The 12,851-nt window shown below is 43.0% G+C and overlaps 1 protein-coding gene across 5 annotated transcripts in view; it reads left to right on the top strand.

Annotated features, from left to right (window-relative positions):
• The first annotated feature begins 329 nt into the window (after nt 1-329).
• P4HA2 (prolyl 4-hydroxylase subunit alpha 2) overlaps nt 330-12,851 on the top strand; it is a 157,652-nt gene continuing 145,130 nt past the window's right edge. For 3 of the 5 annotated variants that reach the window (XM_089694059.1, XM_089694058.1, XM_089694060.1), the window contains exon 1: nt 331-492. The gene's annotated coding sequence lies outside the window, so the exon portion shown is untranslated. Of the gene's footprint in view, nt 493-12,851 lie in introns of all 5 variants that reach the window. The other 2 variants (XM_089694061.1, XM_089694056.1) reach the window with 2 other exon arrangements.

Below are 12,851 nucleotides of genomic sequence, written 5' to 3'. Positions count from 1 at the left end.
TTCATTGGCTTTTTCATGGGCTTTTTTGGGTGTGGGCGAGGACACAGGGGCCCCATGATCCCCTATTGCCCGGGGCCCCATGAGTTGTCAGTTCGCCCCTGGTAATAACTATTATTTGTGTTGTTATTACAATGCTGATGTTATAAAATGAGAGAGTATGCAGTGAGCACAGAACTCTTCCAGCTGTTGGCAGTTGACTGTTCTGTACAGAGGTGTCCCCCCTCCAGACTGAGCGGACAGAAGGCACGTCTGTAGGGATGCCGGGGAAGTGATGGCGGTGAACACCGGATAATACGTCACAGCAGAGGCTGAGCTGTGTGTATATGGGAGGGAGGGAAGGAGGGATCCTCTGACTCCAGGCTCCGGTCGTTCTACAGTACACTGCTTGTTCTGCATTACATGATCGCTGTGTGATGTACATGAGATAAGAGCCGGCTCTGTGAGGGTGGATCGAGCACCGCAGGATCTTCTGTTGTCAGCCCTGGGCTCTGGGTAAGCAGCTATGACATCACTATGGAGGATGATGATGATGATGTTTGCACTTTGGATGGGGGCAGCAGACACCTTGATGGGGAGGTGGAAGTAGGGAAGTCCCAGGGAACAGGAAAAGTTGGGCTGGCAGAGGATCCCCCCTCCAGCATGTAGTGTGCAATGTGATCCCATCATAAACTTCCAGTCCAGTCCACAGTGCCAGAGAACATGCAGAACAGAGACTCAGCCTGGGAAACTCTGTATATGACACAGCATGTACTGCTCTGCCTGCTGAGCCTCTCCTCTGCTCTCTACACTTCATTCCTGACAGACAGATGTTTACAAGAACCCTGACCTAGCTGGATTCTTTTTCCTTTCCTCTTCATTCTGATTAAGGAAGAAATATTTTCCCTGCAGGAGCAAATTAGATAATGCTTTGCTGGGTTGTGTGCCTTCCTCTGGATCAACTGTGGGTATAGGATTATAACTTTTTTTTTTTTTTAATGGTTGAACTGAATGGACTATTTATAAAAATGACTATTAACTACTTTCTAATGTTTTTTAAGTGTAGCATTGTATATTTCCCTGTATACAGCCAGTATTTTCTACATCCCCAGGGTTCTCTCATTTCACATTCCCTGTACAAGGGTCTAGTGTCAGTACTTCCGATTATTTTCCAAATGCTTCATTATGTTTATAAATAACAACCTTGAGGGGAATGTATCAATACTGGAGAAGATTGAATCTGGAGCGGCAAGCAATCAGCATCTGTCTTCAGCTTGTTAACCACTTGCCCTCCAGAGGATTTTTTGCGATACGGCAATGTGTTACTTTAACTGACAATGGCGCAGTCCAAATTAAATTTACGTCGTTTCTTCCCCACAAATAGAGCTTTCTTTTGATGGTATTTCATCACCTCTGGTTTTTATTTTTTGCGCTATAAATAAAAAACCTTTAGCTTTATTTTATTTAAATAAATTATTTATTTAGCTATTTTTTACTTTTTTTCTGTTAAGCATGTTCAGTAAAAAATTTTTTAAAAGTCAAATTTCTTCATAAATTTAGGCCAAAATGTATTTTGCTACATGTCTTTGCTAAAAAATTCCCAATACGTGTAAATTATTTGGTTTACATGAAAGTTAAAGCATTTAGAAAGGCGGTGTATATATACTGGAATTTTAATTTTTTTATTTTTACTAGTAATGGCAGAGATCAGCGACTTATAGCGGGACTGCAGCGGGAATGACTGACTTGGTGTTAGGGCTCGTTCACACTTGACTGTTTTACCAACTCTTGCCAAATGCCCCTATAGCGTTTGGCAAGCGTTGGTCCGGCGTTTGTGGAGCGTTTTATTAGCACTTGGCAAACGCCGCATGCGTGGTTCAGCGGCGGTTGCTAGGCATTTGCTGAGCGTTAAAAACTCCCACAATTGCCTATAATGAAGTTTGGAAAGTGTTACTGCTCCGCAAACACCCCACAACCGCGTCACAAACGCCAGCCGGGCGTTTGCGGAGTGGCACCATAGACTAGAAGAGGAGGCTTCAACGCCTCCTGACTCGACCAGAGGCGTCCGTTTTGCCGCGACGCTACCGCTCCCGTTAGAGCAGCACCATGTGCTGCAATGAGCAGAATTGTCCGAGGCGTTTGAGAAGCGGTAAAAACGCTTCCCAAATGCCTTTTTGCCGCTTCAAAACAAGGCTAGTGTGAACGTAGCCTTACTGACATCCCCAGTGACACCAATACAGTGATCAGTGCTAACAAAAAGCACTGACACTATATTAATGGCACTGGGCAGGAAGGTGTTAACATCTGGGGCGATCAAAGGGTTAACTGTGTGCTGTTTCACATACAAAGTGTGCAGGAGCTGGCAGGGGAGAGATCTGTTTTGTTTACATACAAGTCTCTCCCCCGTCGGAGAGACTTGGTGATCACCAGGTGCCAGTGAGTAATCACCGGCCGGGACCCGCTGATTGACAGCCAAGGCCGCGAATGGCAGCAGGGGTAGGGCTCTTGTGCCCCCTACCCAGGACTGCAAAATCATGTATATAGACGTGAGAATCTCATCTATATACTTGATTTTGTGCACCCGCGCCGCCCTGTTGCAGTATTTCTGCTATAAGGCGGCCCAGAACTGGTTAAAGTGATTCTAAAGCCTTATTTTTTATTTTTTTTTAAATAACAAATGTCATACTTACCTGGTGTGCAGGAGTTCTGCTCTCCTGGCCCCTCCCTCGTGTCGGTTGCCCCCACAGCAAGTAGCTTGCTATGGGGGCACCCGCTGCTCCACGTGTCCATTCACACATGGAGCTGTGGCTCGGCCTTGTCCCCTCTCTCTTCTCATTGGCTCTGATTGACAGCAGTGGGAGCCAATTTCTTCTGTCTCAGCCAATGAGAATAGGGAGTCCTGAGATAGCCGAGACTCCAGTGGACATTGTTGGATCGAGAGGGGGCTTGGGTGAGTGTTAGGAGGGGCTGTGGGAATGATACATACAGAAGGTTTTTTACTTTCAGAACGCATGATGATAAAAAACCTTGAGCCTTTAAGACCACTTTAGGCTTTAAAGTGGTAGTAAACCGCAGACAAAAAAAAAAGTCTCCTGCATGGTAATGTCATCATGTGGTAGTAAGCATTGCATATTAGCACATTCTGTAAAAGTTACCTTAAAACAAAGCCCTCCAGTGGCGCGCTGTCATCGTTGTAGAGGCTTCCATCTTCACCCGTCTTCCTTCTGGGTTCACGAGCTCCAGCATTCTGACAGGCCGGGCCGCGATGACGCCTCTCCCATGCATGCATGTGGGAATCCTGGGCCACGGCACACAGCTCTGCAGGAACAGCTTGGCTATGCCGTTCCTTCAAAGCATATGCGCTGGATTAAGTAAAGACACAATATCTCCTAAATGGTGCACGTTTAGGAGATATTCATTATACCTATAGGTAAGATTTATTATACGCTTATCTGTAGGCAAAATTAAAAGGGGAAAAAAAAGTTTACAACCACTTTAAAAAAGTAAGAGATCAAAGTTAATTGGTTGTCATGTACAACTGCTACAGAATCCATCTGCTTCAGCTTTCATAAATTCCCCTCTGTCTCTCAGATTAAGGGTCTATGCACACCAGGTCCACACTGATGCGGTGCGGGAAACTCTGAGAATCCTGTGCATTTCCCGCACCGCATTGCAGTTGCATGACGTTCATGCAGTCTGGTGCAGGTGTCAATGTTAAATTAATGACACCCCAAAACAGATCACAAAACGTAGTGCGATTGCCAGAAATTACATCGCATGGGTGAGAATACTCATGCAATGACATTCAGGTGTGGGTTAAAAAAAAGGGCCCTGTACCTTTTTGGTGCAGATATGATTTGGGCCATACAAACTGTAAGGCTCAATGTGCACTGCACAGACATCGCATGTAATTCGCACAGGAATGCGGTGCAGTTCCTGGGTGAATTACTTGCAGTGTCCTGCACCACATTAATATGAACCTGGTATAAAGTGGATATAAAGACTCAAGGATGATGATGATGATGATGATGTAAAGGCTCATTTTATGCATGAAGATAAAAAACCTTCTGTGTGCAGCAGCACCCAGAGCCCCATTACAATCCAATGATGTACACAAGAGCCTCAGCTCTCTGGGGACACTCCCTCCTCATTGGCTGAGACAGCAATGGGAGCCATTACAGCCAGTGAGCCAAAGAGGGGAGAGAGAGAGGGGGGCGGAGCTGAGCCACACTCTGTGTATTAATGGACAACGCAGAGCAGCGGTTTAGGAGTGAGCCTGCTTGGGTGCCCCCATATCAAGCTGCTTGCTCTGGGGGCACTCGGCAGGAGGGAAGGGCTAGGCATGCTGGCAGGGTACCCAAGAAGAGGAAAATCAGGGGTGCTCTTTGTAAAACCACTGCATAGAGTAGATAAGTTTGTTATTTTACAAAAATGCCTTAATAGCACTTTTAAAAACTGCTGCTTCTAGAGTTTAACGTGTTGCCTGTAGATCCAGCTGAATGTTATCCTATGTCCATGCACATCAGGATGTTTAGAGGCATATGTTAAGCTCGACATTTAACAGTAGGAAAAAAAAAATCTTCTGTTTTGCATTTAAACGCTGAACTCTCCTAAGTTTTCCGAGAAGCTCTTAAATGCTCCTAAACTTGTGTACAAAAATGTTCTATATCAGTGGGTTTTTTTTTTCAGCCAAGGGAACTAGCATTTTTTTAAGCCCAGTGTGCATGGACCCTAAGTAACTATTTTTTTAAGTAACTGACAGGGATGCTTCAAGCATTAATTGTAGGTCTATAAAGCCAGCCATACATGGATTAAAATTTGGCCAGTTCAGCAGGGTCCAGATGAATTTTGATCCATGTATGGGCAGGCTTGTTGTACACAAGTCGATCTGTTGATTGACGTGTACTACCAACCCGTTGGAAAAATTTCCTTCACTCAAGCTAAGCCCTGGTTACTGCTACTTCTCATTTAATTTGGTGCACCGTAGAAAGTTGTATGACAAGTCAAAACACATTAATTTCAATGGGTGCCGTCTTAATTGCTGAGACTCAAGTTTCAGCGACAAAAAAATAGTTCTTGCGTTGCTTTTCTCCATCTTCCTTGCGACATGCGTGCCATAGACTGAAATATTAAAATCACAAAAAGTCACGAGGAAGGTTTCTTTGCCTTATCTTTATGACTTTGGCTGCAACTTTAGTGGGTTTTGTAAGTTAAGTAATGTGTGTCACACTTTGTATTGTTATGATTGGCCAAAGTCACAAAACGTCGAAACGTCACAAGCAAGTTACAAAGTGGCAAGACTTTGGGTTTGCAACAGTGTGAACCAAGCCTAATGCAGGCCATAGATGGGCAGTTTATCGGCCGAATTGTCGGCCAGTAAACGAAAAAATCGGTCATTGCCTTTGCCGATGCTGCCACCAATGTCCACGAAAAACGGCCAATTTTTGTGAATTTTCCAGCATGGCCGATAAAAATAAACGAGAAGATCCACGTAAAACAGCCGGCGGACTGGCCCCACTAATGGCGTGAATATTGGCCGATTTTTCGTGCAGACAAAAATTCGGCCGATTAAACGACCCGTCTATGGCCTGCATAAAACTAGCCCCCTGAAGTCATTAGAAGAGCTCCCTTGGGTTCACTCTCCCCAGTGTGGGAACCAGTCTGATACAGTACAGTGAGAGTAATGCCGGCCATACATGGGTCGAAATTTGACCGATTTTTCGTCTAAAATTCGGACTTAAGAATAATCGGCGGAATTTTCGCAATGGTAGTGGGTCAATGGGACCAGTCGTTTTTCGTGGTTCCTCCTTTTCGGTGATCGGGCATGTTGGAAAATTCGTGAAAAACGACTCAATGATGGTCAGATCGTACGATCGTTTTTCCGAAAAGAATATGCACATGAGCCGTGACCTGGAAGGAACAGAAGTTCCACCTGTTATATGGGGTGAACTTTATGACTTTGTCGGCCGATTTTCAAAATCATTGATGGCACCATTGGATTACCGAGCGAACGACGTTTTCGATTTTCTGACAAAAATCGTTCAGAATTCGACCCATGTATGGCCTGCATTAGCGAGTTTATTTCAAGGTAAGAGTTTGGACTTGATTAAGAATTTGGCATTGGTACTGTTTGTGGGGTGAGAGAAAATAAGGAGTGGATACTGGGTTGTGTTTGTACTGTTGCTTTTGTGTTTTTTTTTTTTTTTTTTTTTTTTTTTTTTTTTTCCTCGACTGTGCTCCTTGTTGGAGTTGGTATAACCTCACAATTAACAGTGGAATTGTGTCACTATTTGCACCTCCCCTACCCGGTGCTCCTGCTTTCCCTGCACATCAGGCGGTCTGCCTGCAGCTGTATCTATGACTGTCACATCTGTCTAATATCATTCCACCAGTGCTACAATGTCTGTTTGCTAGCCTAATATAAACATAGACAGTCAGTAGAATGTAAGGACAGGGGTCACGCCTCTGTTACATTTAGAATACAAAAATAGTTATATTAAACTTACCATGAGAGACACATGGGGGCTGCCATTGTGGATCTCTTTCTAAACATGCTAGGTAAATGACAATTATAATAACCTATAAACAGTGACTAAAAAAAGTACCGTACACATAAACAGCGCTGTGTCAAAACACAATATCCAATTGATATAAAAGGATAAAAGAAAAAAAATATAAAATAAAATTATAATGTGAAACGTTCAATTCATTCCAGTGGTAAGTGATCCACCATCCATGTGATCCTGCAGTGATTCACACCCCATTGGATTCAACACTCATCAGAAGCTGGTTAGTAGCCAGCAGTGGAAAATTAGTAGGAATTCAATCAATCTCCTTAATAATGAATGGTTGTGAAATCTTGAACTTGATAATCAGCCAGCAGACCAAAAGGACCTCCAATCGATAGATTATTGGTATCTCATACTCCGATCTCAGTAAAGAAGAACTTAAAACCAGCAACTTTTTTGTTGCTTTTCTTAACAAAAACCTTTTCATGTCCTGTTCTCTGGCAGGGCAAGGTTTGGTTCATTCAATGTTTATAGATTTTTTTTTGTTATTTAAAACGGTAGCTTGGTTTAAATATTTAATTACTTGTTTAATAATGTTTATTTTTGTATGCCAATATTTTCACCATTTCTTGAGCGTGGGGATATAGGCTGGTTTCATCCTATATATTTTTAATTTATTTAATTATTATTTAATTATAATAACCTGCAAGCTTTAGCCTGGTTTCACACTGATGCGGTGCAACAATTTCTGTGCAAATTCCGCACCACATCACAATCGCACCCCATTCATGTAAACAGCTGCGGATGTGTATGTTAACAACACCCTGAAATCTGTCCGCAAAACACGGTGCGATGTGTGGAATCGGATTGCATAGGTCTGAATACCCATGCAATCCGATTCTAGTGCGGACCAAAAAAAGGGTTTTTGGTGCGGATGCGGTGTGATTTGAGCTATACAAAATATATGGCTCAAATCACACTGCACAGAATTCGCATGTGATTTGCACAGGAATGTGGTGAGGTTCCTGTGCAAATCACATGCAATATGCCGCACCGCACATATGTGAACCCAAGCATAAAGTGAAACTAAAGGCAGAGATACTTACCTCTGATCCGCCCCCCCATGAGGTCTGGCTCTAGAATCGACTCCCCGGCTTCTATTGGATGATGGTGTTTAGCTGTCTTGATTGGCTGGCACAGGATGACGGAACTACCATGCATGCTTGGGTGACATTCATCCTGGCATAATGAGCAATGTCAAAAATGTGAACTGAGCTGTGCATGGATACATTGCATGTCTTTTCAGCAATATACAGACAATCAGAGGTCACCTAAAGTGGTAGTTGCAGCTTACTACTGCCTGATCATATACAGATGAAACTTGAAAAATTAGAATATCGTGCAAAAGTTCATTTATTTCAGTAATGCAACTTAAAAGGTGAAACTAATATATGAGATAGACTCATTACATGCAAAGCAAGATAGTTCAAGCCGTGATTTGTCATAATTGTGATTATTATGGCTTACAGCTCATGAAAACCCCAAATCCACAATTTCAGAAAATTTGAATATTACATGCAATCAATAAATCAAGGATTGTACATAGAACAATATCGGACCTCTGAAAAGTATAAGCATGCATATGTACTCAGTACTTGGTTTGGGCCCCTTTTGCAGCAATTAACTGCCTCAATGCGGCGTGGCATGGAAGCTATCAGCCTGTGGCACTGCTGAGGTGTTATGGAAGACCAGGATGCTTCAATAGCGGCCTTCAGCTCTTCTGCATTGTGCGTTCTCATGTCTCTCATCTTTCTCTTGGCAATGCCCCATAGATTCTCCATGGGGTTCAGGTCAGACATGTTTGCTGGCCAATCAAGCACAGTAATTGGCACAGTAATTGGCACAGTTTTGGCAGTGTGGGCAGGTGCCAAGTCCTGCTGGAAAATGAAGTCAGCATCCCCATAAAGCTCGTCTGCGGAAGGAAGCATGAAGTGCTCCAAAATCTCCTGCTAGACAGCTGCGTTGACCCTGGACCCTGAAGCACAGTGGACCAACACCAGCAGATGACATGGCTCCCCAAATCAACACAGACTATGGAAATTTCACACTGGGCTTCAAGCATCTTGCAGTGTGTGCCTCTCCATTCTTCCTCCATACTCTGGGTCCTTGGTTTCCAAATGAGATTCAAAAGTTGTTCTCATCAGAAAAGAGACGCTTCTGACGTTGTTTGTTGTTCGGGAGCAGCTTGAAAAGAGAAATACGACCAGGATCCATCTGTGTGTGGTGGCTCTTGATGCACTGACTCCAGCCTCAGTCCACTCCTTGTGAAAGTCCCCAACACTTTTGAATGGCCTTTTCCTGACAATCCCCTCCAGGCTGCGGTCATCCCTGCTGCTTGTGCACCTTTTTCTTCCACACTTTTCCCTTCCACATAACTTTCTCTTAATGTGCTTTGATGCAGCACTTTGGGAACATCCAACTTCTTTTGCAATTACCTTTTGAGGCTTTCCCTCCTTACGGAGGGTGTCAATGATGGTTTTCTGCACAACTGTCAGGTCAGCAGTCTTTCCCATGATTGTGATTCCTACTGAACCAGACTGAGAGACCATTTAAAGGCTCAGGAACCCTTTGCAGGTGTTATGGCTTAATTATCTGATTAGAGTGGGACACTTTGAGCCTAGAATATTGCACCTTTTCACAATATTCTAATTTTCTGAGATTGTGGATTTGGGGTTTTCATGAGCTGTAAGCCATAATCATCACAATTATGACAAATCACGGCTTGAACTATCTTGCTTTGTATGTATTGAGTCTATCTCATATATTAGTTTCACCTTTTAAGTGGCATTACTGAAATAAATGAACTTTTGCACGATATTCTAATTTTTCGAGTTTCACCTGTAGAGCCTACCAAGCTGCCCATAAGTCTAGCAAGGGATTTAACAAGAGCACCAAGTAATTTGAATCAATCATTCCACTATCAGGAAATTATATATTATATAGATTTTAAAAAATGTACAGGACTGGCCTGCCCAGCAAATTCAAACCAAGAGCTGACCCTTTGGTGCTAAAAGAAGTCTCCAAGTACTCCAAAATGTTATTGTTGGGTGTTCACATAACTATTGGAACAGCTGGGATCAAAGTGCATGCATCTAAAATCAAAAAGAGATTGCACTCAGCCTGCATGAGAGGTATGTTAAGAAAAAGCATTCTAAAGATTATTAGAGCAAGATTATAGTTTGCCATTGAACATATAGACAAAGACCAGATCAATCAAACATTAAAATATAATTAAAACCCCTATACAGCCTAACCTGTGTACAAAAGATGTATATACTGAGGACTAGTTGGGTTTAGGCTGGAAGTCTACAATAGGTTTGGTCGCAGTAGACATATTTATCACAAACCAACGATAGCATTTCAGGAGAAGACCCTCATAACAACTGTGAAGCGTGGTGAGGGAAACATGTTTATTAAAAGTCAGCAGCTACAAAAACCGTATCTGCTGACTTTATTTAATAAACACACACTTACCTGTCCCGGGGTCCAGCAATGTTCTCACCCGCGCTGTCCCTTCTCTCCTCCTCTCCTCCACAGTGCTGGCATCTCAGCTGTGGGCACCATGCTGTGACAGCTGGCACCTTCACAGCCTGGTGCCCACTGCACATGCGCGAGTCATGATGCGCCTCCTAATTGGGCTGGCAGTCTTCTGGGGCCTGTGAAAGTTTCCAGGAGACTGCAGGAGGGAGGAGGGGGCTGAACTTCCGCCTCACATCACTGCGGCGAGCTGAGTCGGAAGTGGGAGTGGGTACCTGTCAAAAACAGATATCCGCTCCCCTCTCCCCCCCCAAAAGGTGCCCAATATGGCAGTGGAGGGGGGTAGGAGGCAAATAAGCAGAGCTTCTGCTTTTGAGTGGAACTCCGCTTTAATGCATTCCATACGTTAAGGTAAAAAATGTTTTACAGTTTGCTGCCTCCCCACCTCCCTAAATACTTACCTGGTTCCTCAATCAATCCAGTGCTGTGCACGGCTGGATCTCTTCTCTCCTTCAATTCCTCTTCACACAGGGACTTTGGAATTCAATCCTGTGAGGAGGAAGCGCAGCTCCATAGACACACACAGCTTGGGAGAGAGCATGCATGTGTGCCTCCACAGCAAGTGGCCTGCTATGGGGGCACATGAACAAAAAGGAGGAGCCAGGATCACGAGTGGGTGACCACTGTCTTTCTGGGTTCAGTGCACAGGTCCACAGGACTACTGTGTTCTGTTTAGCTCACCCATAGTTCTTTGATAATCCCTTCTCATGCATTAAATTTTTGATTGCAAAATATAGTTTGTTTATGCAATATATTTCAGGAAAAAAAAACAATATGAACACATTACATACCACCTGTAAACCTTTAAAAGCAATTTAAAATAAAACTGACACCAAATCGTTATATTTTCCATTTACTTATATGCATACAGTAGTTTACTGTTGGCACTGCTGTTGGTATAAGCAGTATTAAATGCTCCACTTAACCTCCCTGGCGGTATGCCCGAGTGTAGCTCGGGGTAAAGTTTCAGCACCACAAGTGGTAACCCCGAGCTACACTCAAGAATACCTTGCAGTGCTGCTCCGGGATCACTTCTTCACTTACCTTGTACTGCGCTTCCACGATATCCCCCCTGCAGCATCCCCTGTAATGTCCTCCGGCGGATGCCGGCATCTGTCTTCTGGGTTCCGTTCCCTGGGATGTACGGGGACGGAACTGGCAGAAAATTTAAAAATGTGAAAAAGTGACATTCACTAAAATACACTAAAATCACATAGTAAAACATTACTGTATCAAACCATTTCACATACATTTTGTCCTGTGCCCTGCCTGCATTTTTACTGTTCTTTCTGCCTGGAAACTGAGAAAAGTCCATGGCGTCCAAAAAGCGTCCCTTTAGGTCAAAAGCGGTTTTAGACCAGCTAGAGAACAGCGATAGTAAATTAGAATCACTTGCTCAGTGATGTGCGAACTTGGCGCTCTATTTCAAATTTCAGTGTTTTTGTTTTGATTATATTATTGAATTAATTTATTGTTATATTATTTTTTATGATTATTTATTAAATTATAATTTATGATTTCGTTTTTCAAATTTTAACATACCGGGGATGTTTACTAGACTCTTGTTCGGACAGATTTCAGTGAGCTGTTCCAAAAAATTAAAGGCCTACGATATAAAAAATACATATTTCCATGCAAAAAAATTGAACACTTTGAGCACAGAAATATGGACATAATCAGAACGCTAGGGAGGCTACAGTGGCACAAAAGGCAAAATCTTTTTTTTTTTTTTTATTTTATGTCGAATAAAGTGAGGTAGGTTCATAACCACTGTCATTTTTTTGCCATCTTTGTCCAATTGGGGAGCATTAACTTCACTTCCTGTCTCCCTAAAATTTGGGATTTTCTTTAAGGCTCCTTTCACACTTGCGTGACTCCAAAGTCGCACGATTTCCAGTGTGACTTTGATGCTACTTTATATTCCTCTGGCACTCAAGTCACATCAAAGGAACCTTTTTATAGTTTCTGCGACTTTTAAGTAGAATAGATCCAAACGGGTACCATTAAAAACAATGGGCTATGACTTGTCATGCAATTTTGTGTCCAAAGTCACATAACAAGTTGCACATTCAATGATAAAAGTAAACAGGGCACATAGAGAGGGTGAAACTCCCTAACTAATGCACAGCTGGCAATAAAAACCTGGCAGGGGTTCTAATTCATCTCCACTCTCTCCAACAAAAAAAGTTGTGGTTTTAGTTATACTTTAACCATTTTCCTGTGGGGCACTTTTTCCCCCTTCCCACCCAGGCCAATTTTTAGCTTTCAGTTCTGTCGCACTTTGTTGCGGTCATGCAGCACTGCACCCACACACAATTTTGTATCTTTTTTTTTTTCTTTTCTAGACATATTGAGCTTTCTTTTGGTGGTAATTAATCACCACTGGGTTTTTATTTTTTGCTAAACAAACTTAAAAATACTGACATTTTTGGTTAAAAAAAAAAAGTTTTTTCTTATTTTCTGTTATAAAATTTTGTAAATAGGTAATTTTTCTCCTTCACTGATGTGCGCTAATGAGGCTGCCCTGATGGGCACTGATGGGTGGCAGTGGTAGGCATTGGCAGGCATCACTGTTGTGTGTGGGGGGGGGGGGAGAATGGGGGGTCAGCAGAAGTCTGATCATTGGAGGAGTGTAAGCAGAGTTCCCAGCACAGCCAGAAAGCTGATCACACTGTGCTCTCCTGCCTGGTGTAATAAGTATTTACTAGGAAGGCAGAGGGACTGTCAGGAACACAAGGGATTCACATTTCAAGTACATGGTACAGCAGG

This window comes from Staurois parvus, unplaced genomic scaffold (assembly GCF_062004578.1).
Source record: "Staurois parvus isolate SC_StPar_1 unplaced genomic scaffold, SC_StPar_1.0 ptg000648l, whole genome shotgun sequence".
NCBI classification, from domain to species: Eukaryota; Metazoa; Chordata; class Amphibia; order Anura; family Ranidae; genus Staurois; species Staurois parvus.
The sequence above is the reverse complement of the archived record's forward strand: the minus strand, read 5'-3'. Positions and strand labels throughout refer to the sequence as shown.